The sequence below is a fragment of the Bos mutus genome, chromosome 24 (assembly GCF_027580195.1).
Source record: "Bos mutus isolate GX-2022 chromosome 24, NWIPB_WYAK_1.1, whole genome shotgun sequence".
Lineage (NCBI taxonomy): Eukaryota > Metazoa > Chordata > Mammalia > Artiodactyla > Bovidae > Bos > Bos mutus.
Window position 1 is genome coordinate 27,260,201 of NC_091640.1, and position 19,050 is coordinate 27,279,250.

Sequence of the window (19,050 nt, forward strand, 5' to 3'; positions counted from 1 at the left end):
AGCACTGTGGACTCAGAGGCCAGGCATAAGCCATTATTCCCGGCGCCTGGTTGACCCCTTTGGAGCCAGAGTCAAGGGCCCAAGCCCATCAGAAGCGACTCCAGTACCAACCCTGCCTCCTTGAACCCAAGGTCCAGGCCTGCATGTCTGGACCGTAGCACCAGGACAAGCCCCAGGAACCAAAACCCAGACCAGCCCACCTGCTGACCTAGGCACCAGGCCTACCTGCCCAAGGTCTCCAGCAGCCATGTACACCAGCAGGATCTCTAGGGGGCTGACTGGTGACAGGGTTTGCCTAATGAAGCCCGTCTCCGAAGACTGGAGGAGGTGCTTACACCCTCAAATATGCAGACGCCAACGGAAGAGCACAAAGATCCTGATATCAAGGAAACGGCAATTCCTCTAAGGAAACTGGCAAAACTCCAGTGACGGACCGAAAGAAAGGGACACCTACGAATTGTCTGCAGAACCTGGGCGGTCTTCTGTTTCTGGATTGGAGATTGAGAAATGGTAAGTCTGGGCTAACCTCTTCCAGCTGTGTTGTTTCTCAACTTTAATGTATCTCCCTAACAAAATCCATTTACTTTCTCACTGCCTTTTAGTGTTCTTTTTTTTTAGCTTTCTCTTGTGTTCTTTTTAGGGCTTATAGTTGTATTTAAGTGGGAGGAAAGGAGAGAAGTCTAAACTATTTTATCCTTCAATATCTCCTACTATAGAATAAAAATATTAAACTTTAATACTTTTATTTTTTTGCATATACAGCTATTTAGGGGGAAAGACATAAGATGTAAACAAAAAACAGCAAAAAGAATTACTGAGACTTAGATGATCTCAAGAAAGTAATGTTATTTTATTAAAAAAAAAAAAAACAAGATCATTAGGAAATCAATACTGAGTTCTGTTTCTAACTCCAGTTTTTATAAATCTTGGTGAAATTCAAACTACATTTCCTGTTTGTTTCTTTGGGAAATGCTTGTGTCGGTGATTTGTTACTTTGAAATGTTCCTTGGCTAATGATATTATTTCCACAGGAAGAATATTTTCTCTCAATTTAAAAAGAAAATGTACTTCATTCCTGAAGAAAATGTATTGGCTTTTAAAAAAAGAAAATAAAGTTAGATGGATTCTTGTTAAAATACATTTTTCCTTTAAAAAATCTTTTGTACATTTTTTAAATGAAGAAATGAGTGTCACTAGTTGTAACTATTGCTTGTATTTATAGATGTTTGTACAAAAACTACACAGTAGAGTTTAAGAACTATAATCTGTCATTAAACTGTAAAGGTATAAAAGGCTTCTAGTTATCTAATTAACCATGATTACTCATAATTTTAAAATAATTTTTTTTTTAATTGAAGAATCTACCTGCTAATGTAGGAGGTGCAGTTGGATCCCTCAGTGGGGAAGATCCCCTGGAGAAGGAAATGGCAACCCACTCCAGTATTCTTGCCGGGAAAATCCTATGGACAGAGGAGTCTGATGGGCTGCAGTCCGTGGGGTCACAGAATTGGACATGACTTAGCAATTAAAGAACCATGACAACAATAGTTGATTTAAAGTGTTATATTAGTTTCAAGTGTGCAGCATTATGATTTAGGTTTCTTTATAGACTATATTCTGTTAAAAATCATTGCACAATAATGTTTTAATTTCCTGTCCTGTACAGTATATCCTTGTTGCTTATCTGTTTTATACATAGTAGTTTGTATATCTTAATCTCATACCTCTAATCTCCCTTTCTCCCCTTTGGTAATCACTAGTTTTTTTTTTTTTTTTTTTTTTCTGTATTTGTGATACTTTTTGTGGTTTGTATATAAATTCATTCGTATTATTTTTTAGATTCAACATAGAAGTGGTATCATACAGCATTAACTTTCTCTGATTTATTTCACTAACCAGAGTATTCTTTAGGCCCATTCACATTGCTGCAAGTGACAAAATTTCATTCTCTTTATGGCTGAGTAATGTTCCGCTGTAGATATAGATATATCCCGCACATTCTTTATCCATTCCATTCCTCTGTTGATGGGCACTTGGGTTGCTTTCATATCTTGACTATTGTAAATAGTGCTGCTATGAACACTGGGGTGCATTTATCTTTTCAGATTAATGTTTTCATTTCATTGGATATATTCCCAGGAGTGGACTTGTTGAATCATGTAGTAGTTCTGTTTTTAGTTTTTTGAGGAACCTCCATACTGTTTTCCATAGTGGCAGCACCAATTTGCACTCCTACCAACAATGTGCAAGAATTCTCTTTTCTCCACGTCCTTTCCAAATTTATTATTTGTAGACATTTTGATGATAGCCATTCTTGCAGATGTGAGCTTTTGTCTTACTATTGTTTTGTCTGATTATTCAACTCAGATCACATTCATTACATTTTCAGCACCATGGGTCAATCGCAATGTCAAGCAGATTTTTAGATACATATAATTCCCATCATTAGCTTTGCCATTTTTATATTTTTGTAAATTCACTGATTCTACTATTCTGTAGATCATTCTAATGTTGAGAGGGAAAATACTCATATTTACTTAAAGGCTAAACATATTCTTCTAAAAGTTTACAAAACTCTGAAACCTTACCAATTTTCCTTGTTCAGAAAATAAGAATTTCTGAGATTTAAACGTGTTAAATGCTAGGTAAAGGACCTATATTTTCACATATACAAATTCTTTAGAAACTGAATTTTGTGGCAACATTAACAAACCTTCATTCTGCCAATAATCTTATAGTTTTGTCTCTAATAAAAATAATGGCTTAGTAGAAATAAGAGTGAACATTTTATTCTCTTTGCTACCTTCCTGGTTTTCAAACTCTCTCAGAGTGATGTTCAGTTGTGTAAAAAGCTCCTGTCTAGTATGGGATAAACTGTAGGATGTCACACTAGGAGACATTTCCTAAGGCTTCTGTAAGAATTCTGCTATATTGAGCCAAACTTTTTATTTTCCTGGCAGCAGGTATAGTTTTAAATCAACCTCTATTTTTGTCTCAATGGTCAAACTGAGAAATAACCATGGCTCTTATTTGCTGGTCCTCTTTACTGTATGTGCTAGAAATTTCTTGCATGCTTCATAACTGAGATAGAGGGGACACTAAAATATGAAACACGTAAAAACAGTCAAAGAGCTAAGTCAAATAGATTCATTGTGAGGGAGACCTAGCTCAACTATCAGCTCTTGCTATCTAATAGTGCAAAAAGTGTGTATTAGATATAGTGACTAAGAGAGGAAATACTAGCAGTGCAACCAGATAATCTCTAAGAAATTCAATGTCATAGAGAGCACTGACCCAACATTGCCAAACAATTCAATCCAGAAACAGATATCCATGCATCCATCACAAATATTCTCGTTTTTGAAATTATTAATAACCACACTACCTATCTTCTCAGAAAGGGAGGTATAATAGTTAAACCAGAAATGTGCAATGCATTTGCAAAATGATTTTGATGAATGGGAGCTATGAAAATAGATTTCTGTTGCAACTTAAAGAGCTATCTGATATCATATACCTTTCAGACTTCTTCTGAGGGAAACTTCATTTCAATCACTTGATCTCTTTCTGCTCCAGATGCCATTTACGGGAATGTGACTCAGCAAAAGTAGATCACTGAAAGGTGATACATATATTTATTTAATGAATTTTAAAGGAGAGTGGCTTAGTACAGCTTCTAAAAGGCCCAAGCTGTAGCTAAAAATTCACAAACCTTTTTGGTTCTCTGTAGGAAGAGGGGCTTTTTGTGGACTTCCCTCATGGAATTCATAGTGTACATCATCTATGTTATTGCATTGGCTACTGGTTAAGGCAATACTATAGCTCTGGTGGCTCAGAGACTTACTTCCCTGGTGGCCCAGACAGTAAAGCATCTGTCTACAATGCAGGAGACCTGGGTTCAATCCCTGGGTTGGGAAGATCATCTGGAGAAGGAAATGGCAATCCACTCTAGTACTATTGCCTGGAAAATCCCATGGACAGAGGAGCCTGGTAGGCTACAGCCCACGGGGTCGCAAAGAGTCAGACACAACTGAGTGACTTCACTTTCACTTTCATAGCATAATCATATTAATTAATACACATAAATGTTTGTAATAATGCCTGGCACATAGTATGCAAAAATGTAAATCCTTCTGTTTGATGATACCAACTATTTCTTTATCTCAGCTAAACAAAAATCATAATCACAGCAAAAACAAAACAAATAAAGATCACCAATGACAGCAGGTAATCTTTGTTTAGTAAAATACAGACAAAAAACCTCCAATAAATTTCAGACATAAGAATTTAAAGTCAGTCTAACTGATCTGGTGCCTGTATACTTAAACATTTTATTTTGCATGCAGAACATGCACATTTACCAACTGCTTCCTTCAGGAGTCTGACAAATACTGATCCCAATTGATCAGTAGCTATTCCAGACTAAGAGAAGAAAATATGGGAATTCAGGAGACTATGTTATGCATCACACTGAGAAAGCCAAGACAAGCAGCAGCTTCTCACAGTACTTCCTGTGTTTACCTTCATTTCAAGGGCAATTCATGCTGGATTCTCAGAATATAGGACCATCCAAATAAGTGGGATTACAAAAACACAATTTTCTGCTACTGGAAAAACAGAGGAACAAAGGACACTTTACTATTAATACAAAACAGTAGTAGCAATATTGTGCTTACCATGGTACCTGGTACAAATAATTTTTCATAATTTATTTTTTTCCTGATCCTTACATGAAACAGAATTATTTTGCACACAAACACATCTAAATCATATTTTCAAATAGATTTCTTTTTCCTAAAGTCCTCAAGAACATACATGTATAAAATATATTTAACATTTATCAATACAATAAATATATAATATATAATCATATAATATATATAATATATAAATATATAAAAATATAATAAAATCATAATGTCAATTAAGCAATGTTTTAGTCTTATGGAAAAAATATCACTGTATATAGACAAGAAGAAATTTACTTTAATATTTATGAAAATCTAAAATAAACTGTATTTAGACCATGCACACACATACATCACCCACAGATTTTTTCAAAGAATTTTAGCTACACTTGCTACTGATACCAGAGGTAAAAAATCCACTCATGGAATTTATCAGTTCAGTTGCTCGGTTGTGTCTAGTTCTTTGTGACCCCATGGACTGCAGCACGCCAGGCCTCCCTGTCCATCACCAACTCCCGGAGCTTGCTCAAAGTCATGTCCATCGAGTCAGTAATGCTATCCACCCATCTCATCCTCTGTCGTCCCCTTCTCCTCTGCCTTCAATCTTTCCCAGCATCAGGGTCTTTTTCAATGAGTCAATTCTTCCCATCAGGTGGCCAAAGAATTGGAGTTTCAGCTTCAGCATCAGCCCTTCCAATGAATATTCAGGACTGATTTCCTTTAAGATTGATTGGTTTGATCTCCTTGCAGTCCAAGGGACTCTCAAGAGTCTTCTCCAACACCATAGTTCAAAAGTATCGATTCTTTAGTGCTCAGCTTTCTTCACAGTCTAACTCTCACATCCAAACTTGACTACTGGAAAAACCATAGCTCTGACTAGACGGGCCTTTGTTGGCAAAGTAATATGTCTGCTTTTTAATATGCTGTCTAGGTTGGTCATAGCTTTTCTTCCAAGGAGCAAGTGTCTTTAAATTTCATGGCTGCAGTCACCATCTACAGTGATTTTGGAGCCCAAGAAAATAAGGTCTGTCACTGTTTCCATTGTTTTCTCATCTATTTGCCATGAAGTGTTGGGACCAGATGCCTTGATCTTCATTTTCTGATGTTGAGTTTTAAGCCAGCTTTTTCACTTTCCTCTTTCACTTTCATCAAAAGGCTCTTTAGTTCCTATTCACCCTCTGCCATAAGGGTGGTGTTATCTGCATATCTGAGGTTTGATAATTCTCCCAGCAATCTTGATTCCAGCTTGTGCTTCATCCAGCCCAGCATTTCACATGATATACCCTGCATATAAGTAAATAAGCAGGGTGACAATATAGCCTTGATGTACTCCTTTTGCGATTTGGAACCAGTTCGTTCTTCCGTTCAAGTCCTAACTGTTGCTTCTTGACCTGCATACAGATTTCTCAGGAGGCAGGTATGGTGGTCTGGTATTCCCATCTCTTGAAGAATTTTCCACTGTTTGTTGTGATCCACACAGTTAAAGGCTTTGATGTAGTCAATAAAGCAGAAGTAGATGTTTTTATGGAATTTTCTTGCTTTTTATGTGACCCAACAAATGTTGACAATTTGATTTCTCGTTTCTCTGCCTTTTCTAAATCAAGCTTGAACATCTGAAAGTTCTCAGTTCAGGTACTATTGAAGCCTGGTTTGGAGAATTTTGAGCATTACTTTGCTAGTGTGTGAGATGAGTGCATGGTATTTATAAGGACAGACTAAAGATACTTCTTGTTTCAAACAGCATCCATATAGCCATTTCAGAAGTTTCTCCTGAGTTCTTTCAAAAATATTGATAAAATTCAGAAATCACTAATATTCATCACAATATCAAAAATTATTTAGGTCATTCTCCTTATATTTAAGGTTATGGAATTTATTCCCTTGAGATAGTATGACTAAACTGAACTCATGAGATCACTAACTAGAGACCTTTGTTTTATCCCATCAACTGGAGAAAACCCACCAGGCTGAAACAAGTAGATACTAATACACACTGTTTTTACAGATGAGTGGCAACAGCAGTAGGTTCTGGAAGCAGCCACAATGTCAAAAACTACAATGTTGAATTACATGCTGTTATACCTCCTTTTCCGGAGAAGACAATGGCACCCCACTCCAGTACTCTTGCCTGGAAAATCCCATGGATGGAGGAGCCTGGTAGGCTGCCATCCATGGGGTCGCTAAGAGTTGGATATGACTGAGCGACTTCACTTTCGCTTTTCACTTTCATGCATTGGAGAAGGAAATGGCAACCCACTCCAGTGTTCTTGCCTGGAGAATCCCAGGGACGGGGGAGGCTGGTGGGCTGCCGTCTATGGGGTCGCACAGAGTCGGACACGACTGAAGCGACTTAGCAGCAGCAGCAGCAGCAGCATACCTCCTTTTCCACCATCAGTATTCCCACTTCATTATTTTTTCAGAGATGGAAACGCCCACAGATAATACAAGTTGGAAAGTCTTGTTTTGATGCAGCTTGGAAACAGAAGCAAAATGCTTTAGGCAAAGTTGGAGTCAGGGAAATGGGAACTGAGGTTTTTCACGTCCTCACTCCTGAATTATCATCAGAGTACTAGATGATGAGGGTGTGAAGAAATCCAACATCAGTCCAGAAGAGCTGAAGTGATTGAAAGAACTTTAGACATTGGAAACAAGACTAAGATATTTGCATGTCAACTGGCCTTAGCCTCTCTTTCTTTTACATCCTTACAAAACTATTTTTTATCATTAATTTCAAGGTGTAAGATGAAGTATCTCAGACCAAATAACATGGATATGTTTGTTAAATTAATATATTTTAATATTAATTACAGTATTTTTAAATTATTCTTTACCATTTTTTATATACCCCCTGTCCCATGTGAGATCTTAAGTGTTGTGAGGATATATCTCATGTCTTATATTGTACATGCTTTGTGTCTTCAGCAATATCCAGTTAATTGATACATTATGAATATGATGAGACTATGGATTGTGAAGAAGGCTGAGCGCCGAAAAATTGATGCTTTTGAACTGTGGTGTTGGAGAAGACTTTTGAGAGTCCCTTGGACTACAAGGAGATCCAACCAGTCCATTCTGAAGGAGATCAGCCCTGGGATTTCTTTAGAAGGAATGATACTAAAGCTGAAACTCCAGTACTTTGGCCACCTCATGCGAAGAGTTGACTCATTGGAAAAGACTCTGATGCTGGGAGGGATTGGGGGCAGGAGGAGAAGGGGACGACAGAGGATGAGATGGCTGGATGGCATGGCTGACTCGATGGATGTGAGTCTGAGTGAACTCCGGGAGTTGGTGATGGACAGGGAGGCCTGGCGTGCTGCAATTCATGGGGTCGCAAAGAGTTGGACACGACTGAGCGACTGATCTGATCTCTGATGGATTAATTTAGCTCAAACCTCTTTTTTCCCATTCTTTTATTCTATATAGATTTGACACATTATTGGAGGGGGCTGGTGTTTGATAAATGTCTGCTCAGTGAATATTAACACAAATAATTGTTACTTGATTTTGAGAGTTACTTGCCAGTTACTTGCAATAGAAAAGAAAATGTCATTTATATGCTCACATAAGATAAACTTGTCACAAGTGACTGAAATTTGATGAGGAGTTCTAATAAAGTTAAAAGATAAAAGGATTGTCATTTATAATGAATATAAAAAAGAATAAAGTTAGAATTCCTACTAGGGAAAGAGAAATTCTCTATAATTTCCTTCTAATTTATATTTTAAATTACTTTAACTTTAAAATACTTTGAAGGTAATTCATTCCTCTGTGTAATATAACTTAATGATGAATTTTTTATTTCTAATATTTCCATAACTCTATTCTACAAAAGTATGATTTGAATTCCAAGTGATTTCTAAGATATAAAGTCAACTTTATTTGTTGTTTTTTATGTTAGCTTTACTAATATCCTCAAATTACACACTTTAATATGAAAATTTATATAAAATATCATTGTTAATATAAAATGGTTACTTTTAAGTTTTAACTATATAATATATTGAGAAGTAATCATATACGATTGATATATTTGAGGGCTATTTAAATGCAGTTTAAAATTGAGATGAAATCAGATTATTTATGCCTAATGTACAATTAAAGAATTTCACAGAGCTAATTAGTAACAGTAAAATTTCACCCTTGAATAATATAGATAGTTTTTAATTCTCTATTTCAGTCTTGAATACAGAAACACCTGTGTAGCTATTTGGCTCGTCTCTCTTTTAAGACAGAGTACAAACATTTGCTATTTAATGTAAACAATTTGATTTATCATATTAATTTTTGTATTGAAAATGCCTAGAGTGTACAGTTTTATTTAACAGCTGACATAGAAACATCAAGGTATAGTAAGAAATAAATTTTGGTTATATTTATATTAATTGCAAAAGACTTTATTTTCCAAATGAACTTGCAGTCTACCAAAAACAGTGAAGTTATGCATTACATTGAATAATAATATTTACATGATGAACGATACATACTATGGGTCAATTAAATTCCATGGGGCACTTTGCTACTCTGTGTAGGACTGAAAGAAGTTATATTTAGCCTTGTTAATAATTTTTGATTCATCCAACCAAGTAGAAGACACTGCCTTATGCATAGTATTAATAGATGATCTATAAGTGTGTGACGTTTTAGAAAATTGAGTTGTTGACATCGTGAAATGATTTGTGTATTCCAAACAATAGAGAGTATTGCATCTCAATTTCCAGAATCACAAAATGTCATAAATTGTCATTACATTGCATGTAGAATATTACTTAAAAGGACCTTGATATGAAGATCTGTGAAATCATAATAATATAGAAAAAAAAAGATATCACCAAAACTTCCATTCTCATCTCCATCACCACCATTTAGCCCTTGATGTAGATATTCCTTTAATCCATATGTGGGGCTAACTGCAGACTCTTCAGAGTGGCATAATGAAATGTGAATGAGCCCAGACAGAATAATAGTAATAGGCAATACAGAATGAGATATCTGTAAGGAAAGTGTTAACCAGTGATCTATGGTTCTATTTTAGCTTTGGAAAAGTCCTTGATCAAATTATTGAAACACTACTTCAATGGATTTAGAAGCATATATTAGGTCTAAATAAATGCTCTCTACGAAAAAAGAACAATGTAGAGCATTTCTGATTATTTCAGTTCACTTCAGTTCAAACACTCAGTCGTGTCCAACTCTTTGCGATCCCATGAATTACAGCACTCGAGGCCTCCCTGTACATCACCAACTCCTGGAGTTCACCCAAATTCATGTCCATCGAGTCAGTGATGCCATCCAGCGATCTCATCCTCTGTCGTCCCCTTCTCCTCCTGCCCCCAATCCCTCCCAGCATCAGAGTCTTTTTTAATGAGTAAACTCTTTGCATGAGGGGGCCAAAGTATTGGAGTTTCAGCTTTAGCATCAGTCCTTCCAAAGAACACCCAGGGCTGATCTTCTTTAGAATGGACCGATTGGATCTCCTTGCAGTTCAAGCGATTCTGAAGAGTCTTCTCCAACACCACAGTTCAAAAGCATCAATTCTTTGGCTCTTAGCTTTCTTCACAGTCCAACTCTCACATCCATACATGACCACTGGAAAAACCATAGCTTTGACTAGACAAACCTTTGTTGGCAAAGTAATTCTCTGCTTTTTAATATGCTGTCTAGGTTGGTCATAACTTTGCCTTCCAAGGAGTAAGTGTCTTTTAATTTCATGGCTACAATCACCATCTGCAGTGAATTTGGAGCCCCCAAAAATAAAGTCTGGCACTGTTTCCACTGTTTCCTCATCTATTTGCCATGAAGTGATGGGACCAGATGCCATGATCTTTGTTATCTGAATGTTGAGCTTTAAGCCAACTTTTTCACTCTCCTCTTTCACTTTCATCAAGAGGCTTTTTAGTTCCTCTTCACTTTCTGCCATAAGGGTGGTGTCATCTGCATATCTGAGGTTATTGATATTTCTCCCGGCAATCTTGATTCCAGCTTGTGCTTCTTCCAGCCCAGCGTTTCTCATGGTGTACTCTGCATAGAAGTTAAATAAGCAGGGTGACAATATACAGCCTTGACGTACTCCTTTTCCTATTTGGAACCAGTCTGTTGTTCCATGTCCAGTTCTAACTGTTGCTTCCTGACCTGCATACAGGTTTCTCAAGACACAGGTCAGGAAAAGGGAATGGCAAACCACTTCAGTATTCTTGCCTTGAGATCCCCATGAACAGTATTAAAAGGCAAAATGATAGGATACTGAAAGGGGAACTCTGTGGATCTGTAGGTGCCCAATATGTTACTGGAGATCAGTGGAGTAATAACTCCAGAAAGAATGAAGGGATGGAGGCAAACCAAAAACAGTACCCATTTGTGGGTGTGACTGGTGAATGGAAGCAAGTTCTGATGCTGTAAAGAGCAATATTGCATAAGAACCTGGAATGTCAGATCCGTGAATCAAGGCAAATTGGAAGTGGTCAAACAGGAGATGGCAAGAGTGAATGTTGATATTCTAGGAATCAGCGAACTAAAATGGACTGGAAAGGGTGAATTTAATGCAGATGACCATTATATCTACTACTGTGGGCAGGAATCCCTTAGAAGAAAAGGAGTGACCATCATGGTCAAAAAAAGAGTCCGAAATGCAGTACTTGGATGCTATCTCAAAAACGACAGAATGATCTCTGTTCATTTCCAAGGCAAACCATTCAATATCACAGTAATCCAAACCTATGCCCCAATTAGTAACTCTGAAGAAGCTGAAGTTGAACAGTTCTATGAAGACCTACAAGGCCTTTTAGGACTAACACCCAAAAAAGATGTCCTTTTCATTATAGGGGACTGGAATGCAAAAGTAGGAAGTCAAGAAACACCTGGAGTAATAGGCACGTTTGGCCTTGGAATACAGAATGAAGCAGGGCAAAGGCTAATAGAGTTTTGCCAAGAGAACACACTGGTCATAGCAAACACCCTCTTCCAACAACACAATAGAAGACTCTACACATAGACATCACCAGATGGTCAACACCGAAATCAGATTGATTATATTCTTTGCAGCCAAAGATGGAGAAGCTCTATACAGTCAGCAAAAACAAGCCGGGAGCTGAATGTGGCTCAGATCATGAACTCCTTATTGCCAAATTCAGACTTAAATTGAAGAAAGTGGGGACAACCACTGGACCATTCAGTTATGACCTAAATCAAATCCCTTATGATTATACAGTGAAAGTGAGAAATAGATTTCAGGGACTAGATTTGTTAGACAGAGTGCCTAATGAACTATGGATGGAGGTTCGTGACATTGTGCAGGAGACAGGGATCAAGACCATCCCCATGGAAAAGAAATGCAAAAAAGCAAAATGGTTGTGTGGGGAGGCCTTACAAATAGCTGTGAAAAGAAGAGAAGTGAAAAGCAAAGAAGAAAAGGAAAGATATAAGCATTTGAATGCAGAGTTGCAAAGAATAGCAAGGAGAGATAAGAAAGCCTTCCTCAGCAATCAATGCAAAGAAATAGAGGAAAACAACAGAAGGGGAAAGACTAGAGATTTCTTCAAGAAAATTAGAGATACCAAGGGAACATTTCATGCAAAGATGGGCTCAATGAAGGGCAGAAATGGTATGGACCTAACAGAAGCAGAAGATATTAAGAAGAGGTGGCAAGAATACACAGAAGAACTGTACAAAAAAAAAAAATCTTCATGACCCAGATAATCATGATGGTGTGATCACTGACCTAGAGCCAAACATCCTGGAATGTGAAGTTAAGTGGGCCTTAGAAAGCATCACTATGAACAAAGCTGGTGGAGGGGATGGAATTCCAATGGAGCTATTTCAAATCCTGACAGATGATGCTGTGAAAGTGCTGCACTCAATATGCCAGCAAATTTGGAAAACTCAGCAGTGGCCACAGGACTGGAAAAGTCCGTTTTCATTCCAGTCCCAAAGAAAGGCAATGCCAAAGAATGCTCAAAGTACTGCACAACTGCACTCATCTCACACGCTAGTAAAGTAATGTTCAAAATTCTCTAAGCCAGGCTTCAGCAATACATGAACCATGAAATTCCAGATGTTCAAACTGGTTTTAGAAAAGGCAGAGGAACCAGAGATCAAATTGGCAACATCCACTGGATCATGGAAAAAGCAAGAGAGTTCCAGAAAAACATCTATTTCTGGTTTATTGACTATGCCAAAGCCTTTGACTGTGTGGATCACAATAAACTGTGGGGAATTCTTCTCATTATAGTTATCTCAAATATCTCAACAAAATAGACAGAGATTGTACATATTGGAGGACATATTTCAGTTTATAATTTATAGAAACCAAAACAACCAAAGACAGTGTATTTGAAGCAGTGGTTTTCATAGAGCTAGATGCTAGACAATGAAGTAGAGTATCCCTTAGAAAATGGGAAACAAGTTCAGCCCTATGAACAACCAACTACCTTCATTAGAGATTAGTAGAGATGGCAACAAAGGCAAGTCCTGCAAACCCCCGATTGTGGAGGTAGAACTAGGAGTCTAAGGAGACCAAGGTGTTTAACATTTTCTGGACAGAGTACTGGAGAAGAGAGAGAGAACACCATATATCTGCACAAAAGTGTTTTCAAATATTCACATAATTACTGATCAACACATGCATATGGCACAGGCTTAGAACTATTTGAAAAGAGATGAATAGTGCCTGGATGACACACAGATCAAAGAAAAATACTTGGTTCCACTAGTCTGAGTGGAAAATGAACATACTGTGTGATTCTATTTATATTAAATACAAGAGATTGCAAACTGTAGTGAAAGAATGCAGATCAGTAGTTGCAGGGATAGGGCTGGTGTAGGGATAATAAGAAAGGAGGGAATACAGTAGGATGCAAGGAAACTGTTTTGGGTAGTGTTCAATATCTTTTTGGTGGCGATGTTTCACAGGTCTGCTCTTGTATAAAAAATAGCCTTTAAATGTGTGTCGTTAATTTTATGTCACTTATGCTTCAATAAAGGAGTTAATAAAATTAATGATAATGAAAAGAAAGTGCATATTCATCATGAAATTTAAAAAAAATTAAGAGTAGATCAGATCTTTCTTTTTATTATAAAGACTAGGAGTTCAAGGCTGAAATATGCTGATTCTTTACTGTGTATTTTCAGATTGGTTTATTGTCCTGCCTTTAAAAAATGTTTCTATGTATACATTCTGTATCATGATGTTCATATTGAATGTGAAAGGTTGAAACCCAAACTTCTTCACGAGGCAGTGGTGCTACAATAGAGAATACAGTATTTCTTAAGTATGAAACAGACATTTTTCTCAATAAAACCTAAAAAAAAATGGTTAGGAATAATACCAATAGCATTAATGTTGAATCTAAAATATTCAATAATATATTATATTATCTTCCTGGAGCTGTATTACCATCTCACCACCTAGTACACATTTTTGAATTTATTTTAAATGTTGCATCAGCAAGTCAGTAATACTCATGCCTGTGGAAAACAAAGTTAAGAATTATAATACAGTGAAGATCAATACCATATTACCATTTCTGGGAAAATGGCTCTGCTCATGAAAAAAGCTTTCTAGAGGTTAGTTTGCAATACTTTTAACAGGAAACTATTTTGCCCATCATTTTATGGTCAGGAATGACATGGCAAAGGAAGTCATAATCCTATGTCCCAACAATTAACTGAACAAAATTTTTATTAAAAATCAAGCATGGAATGATAATTATTCCAAATATTTCTCAAAAAATTCTATTCCCTCTTGCTAAAACCATCACACATGCACACACACACACACACTGATTTCTTTCACTAAAAAGGGAGTGCTTTACAGATGTTCTGGGACAAATGAATGCTTAATTTATCCTTTTTTATTACAAATTTTCAGCACAATGGATTATTTTAATACCCACCTCTCTAGTGGGTATTCATGTACTCCAGCATGACAGGAAGGCCTGGCGGGCTGCAGTCTATGGGGTCATAAACAGTGGGACACAAGTGGGTGACTAAACAACAACAACATCCTATCTTTTAGAGGATTTTTTACGTATTCAAAATATTAAAATTGGTTACAATCTTTTTCATTTTGATTAGGTGATCAAAAACTTTAGCTCGTATTATCTGAATCTTAGCTAGCTCATTGATACTTCCCAAAGTTTTTTTGGTACTTATGTTCTTTTTTCTTTTGGTCCTAATAAAATATTGCTGCTAGTTATATAGAATAATTCATTTCTCCAAAGAATTTTCTAATTTCCTTTAGTGAAATCGAAATTTTTATGTTAGGTGCTTCTACCAAAGTGTTATTTCATCTTGTCAATTTCAGTATAGATATACAAAGATACAGGGAAATGAATCAGAGAGGATAAAAGAAAAACGAATTAAAAGAAATGAGGACAATCTCAGAGACCTCCAGGACAATATTAAACGCTACAACATTCGAATCATAGGGGTTCCAGAAGAAGAAGACAAAAAGAAAGACCATGAGAAAATACTTGAGGAGATAATAGTGGAAAACTTCTCTAAAATGGGGAAGGAAATAATCACCCAAGTACAAGAAACCCAGAGAGTCCCAAACAGGATAAACCCAAGGAGAAACACCCCAAGACACATATTAATCAAATTAACAAAGATCAAACACAAAGAACAAATATTAAAAGCAGCAAGGGAAAAACAACAAATAACACACAAGGGAATCCCCATAAGGATAACAGCTGATCTTTCAATAGAAACTCTTCAGGCCAGGAGGGAATGGCAAGACATACTTAAAATGATGAAAGAAAATAACCTACAGCCCAGATTATTGTACCCAGCAAGGACCTCATTCAAGTATGAAGGAGAAGTCAAAAGCTTTTCAGACAAGCAAAAGCTGAGAGAATTCTGCACCACCAAACCAGCTCTCCAACAAATACTAAAGGATATTCTCTAGACAGGAAACACAAAAACGGTGTATAAACTCGAACCCAAAACAATAAAGTAAATGGCAACGGGATCATACTTATCAGTAATTACCTTAAACGTAAATGGGTTGAATGCCCCAACCAAAAGACAAAGACTGGCTGAATGGATACAAAAACAAGACCCCTACATATGTTGTCTACAAGAGACCCACCTCAAAACAGAGGACACATACAGACTGAAAGTGAAGGGCTGGAAAAAGATTTTCCATGCAAATAGGGACCAAAAGAAAGCAGGAGTAGCAATACTCATATCAGATAAAATAGACTTTAAAACAAAGGCTGTGAAAAGAGACAAAGAAGGTCACTACATAATGATCAAAGAATCAATCCAAGAAGAAGATATAACAATTATAAATATATGTGCACCCAACACGGGAGCACCACAGTACGTAAGACAAATGCTAACAAGTATGAAAGGAGAAATTAACAATAACACAATAATAGTGGGAGACTTTAATACCCCACTTACACCTATGGATAGATCAACTAAACGGAAAATTAACAAGGAAACACAAACTTTAAATGATACAATAGACCAGTTAGACCTAATTGATATCTATAGGACATTTCATCCCAAAACAATGAATTTCACCTTTTTCTCAAGCGCACATGGAACCTTCTCCAGGATAGATCACATCCTGGGCCATAAAGCTAGCCTTGGTAAATTCAAAAAAATAGAAATCATTCCAAGCATTTTTTCTGACCGCAATGCAGTAAGATTAGATCTCAATTACAGGAGAAAAACTATTAAAAATTCCAACATATGGAGGCTGAACAACACGCTGCTGAATAACAAACAAATCACAGAAGAAATCAAAAAAGAAATCAAAATTTGCATAGAAACGAATGAAAATGAAAACACAACAACCCAAAACCTGTGGGACACGGTAAAAGCAGTCCTAAGGGGAAAGTTCATAGCAATACAGGCACACCTCAAGAAACAAGAAAAAAGTCAAATAAATAACCTAACTCTACACCTAAAGCAACTAGAAAAGGAAGAAATGAAGAACCCCAGGAAAGAAATCTTAAAAATTAGAGCAGAAATAAATGCAAAAGAAACAAAAGAGACCATAGCAAAAATCAACAAAACCAAAAGCTGGTTCTTTGAAAGGATAAATAAAATTGACAAACCATTAGCCAGACTCATCAAGAAACAAAAGGAGAAAAATCAAATCAACAAAATTAGAAATGAAAATGGAGAGATCACAACAGACAACACAGAAATACAAAGGATCATAAGAGACTACTATCAACAATTATATGCCAATAAAATGGACAACGTGGAAGAAATGGACAAATTCTTAGAAAAGTACAACTTTCCAAAACTGGACCAGGAAGAAATAGAAAATCTTAACAGACCCATCACAAGCACGGAAATTGAAACTGTAATCAAAAATCTTCCAGCAAACAAAAGCCCCAGTCCAGACGGCTTCACAGCTGAATTCTACCAAAAATTTAGAGAAGAGCTAACACCTATCCTGCTCACATTCTTCCAGAAAATTGCAGAGGAAGGTAAACTTCCAAATTCATTCTATGAGGCCACCATCACCCTAATACCAAAACCTGACAAAGATCCCACAAAAAAAGAAAACTACAGGCCAATATCACTGATGAACATAGATGCAAAAATCCTTAACAAAATTCTAGCAATCAGAATCCAACAACACATTAAAAAGATCATACACCATGATCGAGTGGGCTTTATCCCAGGGATGCAAGGATTCTTCAATATCCGCAAATCAATCAATGTAATACACCACATTAACAAATTGAAAAATAAAAACCGTATGATTATCTCAATAGATGCAGAGAAAGCCTTTGACAAAATTCAACATCCATTTATGATAAAAACTCTCCAGAAAGCAGGAATAGAAGGAACATACCTCAACATAATAAAAGCTATATATGACAAACCCACAGCAAACATTATCCTCAATGGTGAAAAATTGAAAGCATTTCCTCTAAAGTCAGGAACAAGACAAGGGTGCCCACTTTCACCATTACTATTCAACATAGTTTTGGAAGTTTTGGCCACAGCAATCAGAGCAGAAAAAGAAATAAAAGGAATCCAAATTGGAAAAGAAGAAGTAAAACTCTCACTATTTGCAGATGACATGATCCTCTACATAGAAAACCCTAAAGACTCCACCAGAAAATTACTAGAAATAATCAATGACTATAGTAAAGTTGCAGGATATAAAATCAACACACAGAAATCCCTTGCATTCCTATATACTAATAATGAGAAAACAGAAAGAGAAATTAGGGAAACAATTCCATTCACCATTGCAACAGAAAGAATAAAATACTTAGGAATATATCTACCTAAAGAAACTAAAGACCTATATATAGAAAACTATAAAACACTGGTGAAAGAAATCAAAGAGGACACTAATAGATGGAGAAATATACCATGTTCATGGATTGGAAGAATCAATATAGTGAAAATGAGTATACTACCCAAAGCAATTTATAGATTCAACGCAATCCCTATCAAGCTACCAACAGTATTCTTCACAGAGCTAGAACAAATAATTTCACAATTTGTATGGAAATACAAAAAACCTCGAATAGCCAAAGCGATCTTGAGAAAGAAGAATGGAACTGGAGGAATCAACCTACCTGACTTCAGGCTCTACTACAAAGCCACAGTTATCAAGACAGTATGGTACTGGCACAAAGACAGAAATATTGATCCATGGAATAAAATAGAAAGCCCAGAGATAAATCCACACACATATGGACACCTTATCTTTGACAAAGGAGGCAAGAATATACAATGGATTAAAGACAATCTCTTTAACAAGTGGTGCTGGGAAATCTGGTCAACCACTTGTAAAAGAATGAAACTAGACCACTTTCTAACACCATACACAAAAATAAACTCAAAATGGATTAAAGATCTCAACGTAAGACCAGAAACTATAAAACTCCTAGAGGAGAACATAGGCAAAACACTCTCCGACATACATCACAGCAGGATCCTCTATGACCCACCTCCCAGAATATTGGAAATAAAAGCAAAAATAAACAAATGGGACCTAAATAACCTTGAAAGCTTCTGCACATCAAAGGAAACTATTAGCAAGGTGAAAAGACAGCCTTCAGAATGGGAGAAAATAATAGCAAATGAAGCAACCGACAAACAACTAATCTCAAAAATATACAAGCAACTCCTACAGCTCAACTCTAGAAAAATAAACGACCCAATCAAAAAATGGGCCAAAGAACTAAATAGACATTTCTCCAAAGAAGACATACAGATGGCTAACAAACACATGAAAAGATGCTCAACATCACTCATTATCAGAGAAATGCAAATCAAAACCACTATGAGGTACCATTTCACACCAGTCAGAATGGCTGCGATCCAAAAGTCTACAAATAATAAATGCTGGAGAGGGTGTGGAGAAAAGGGAACCCTCTTACAC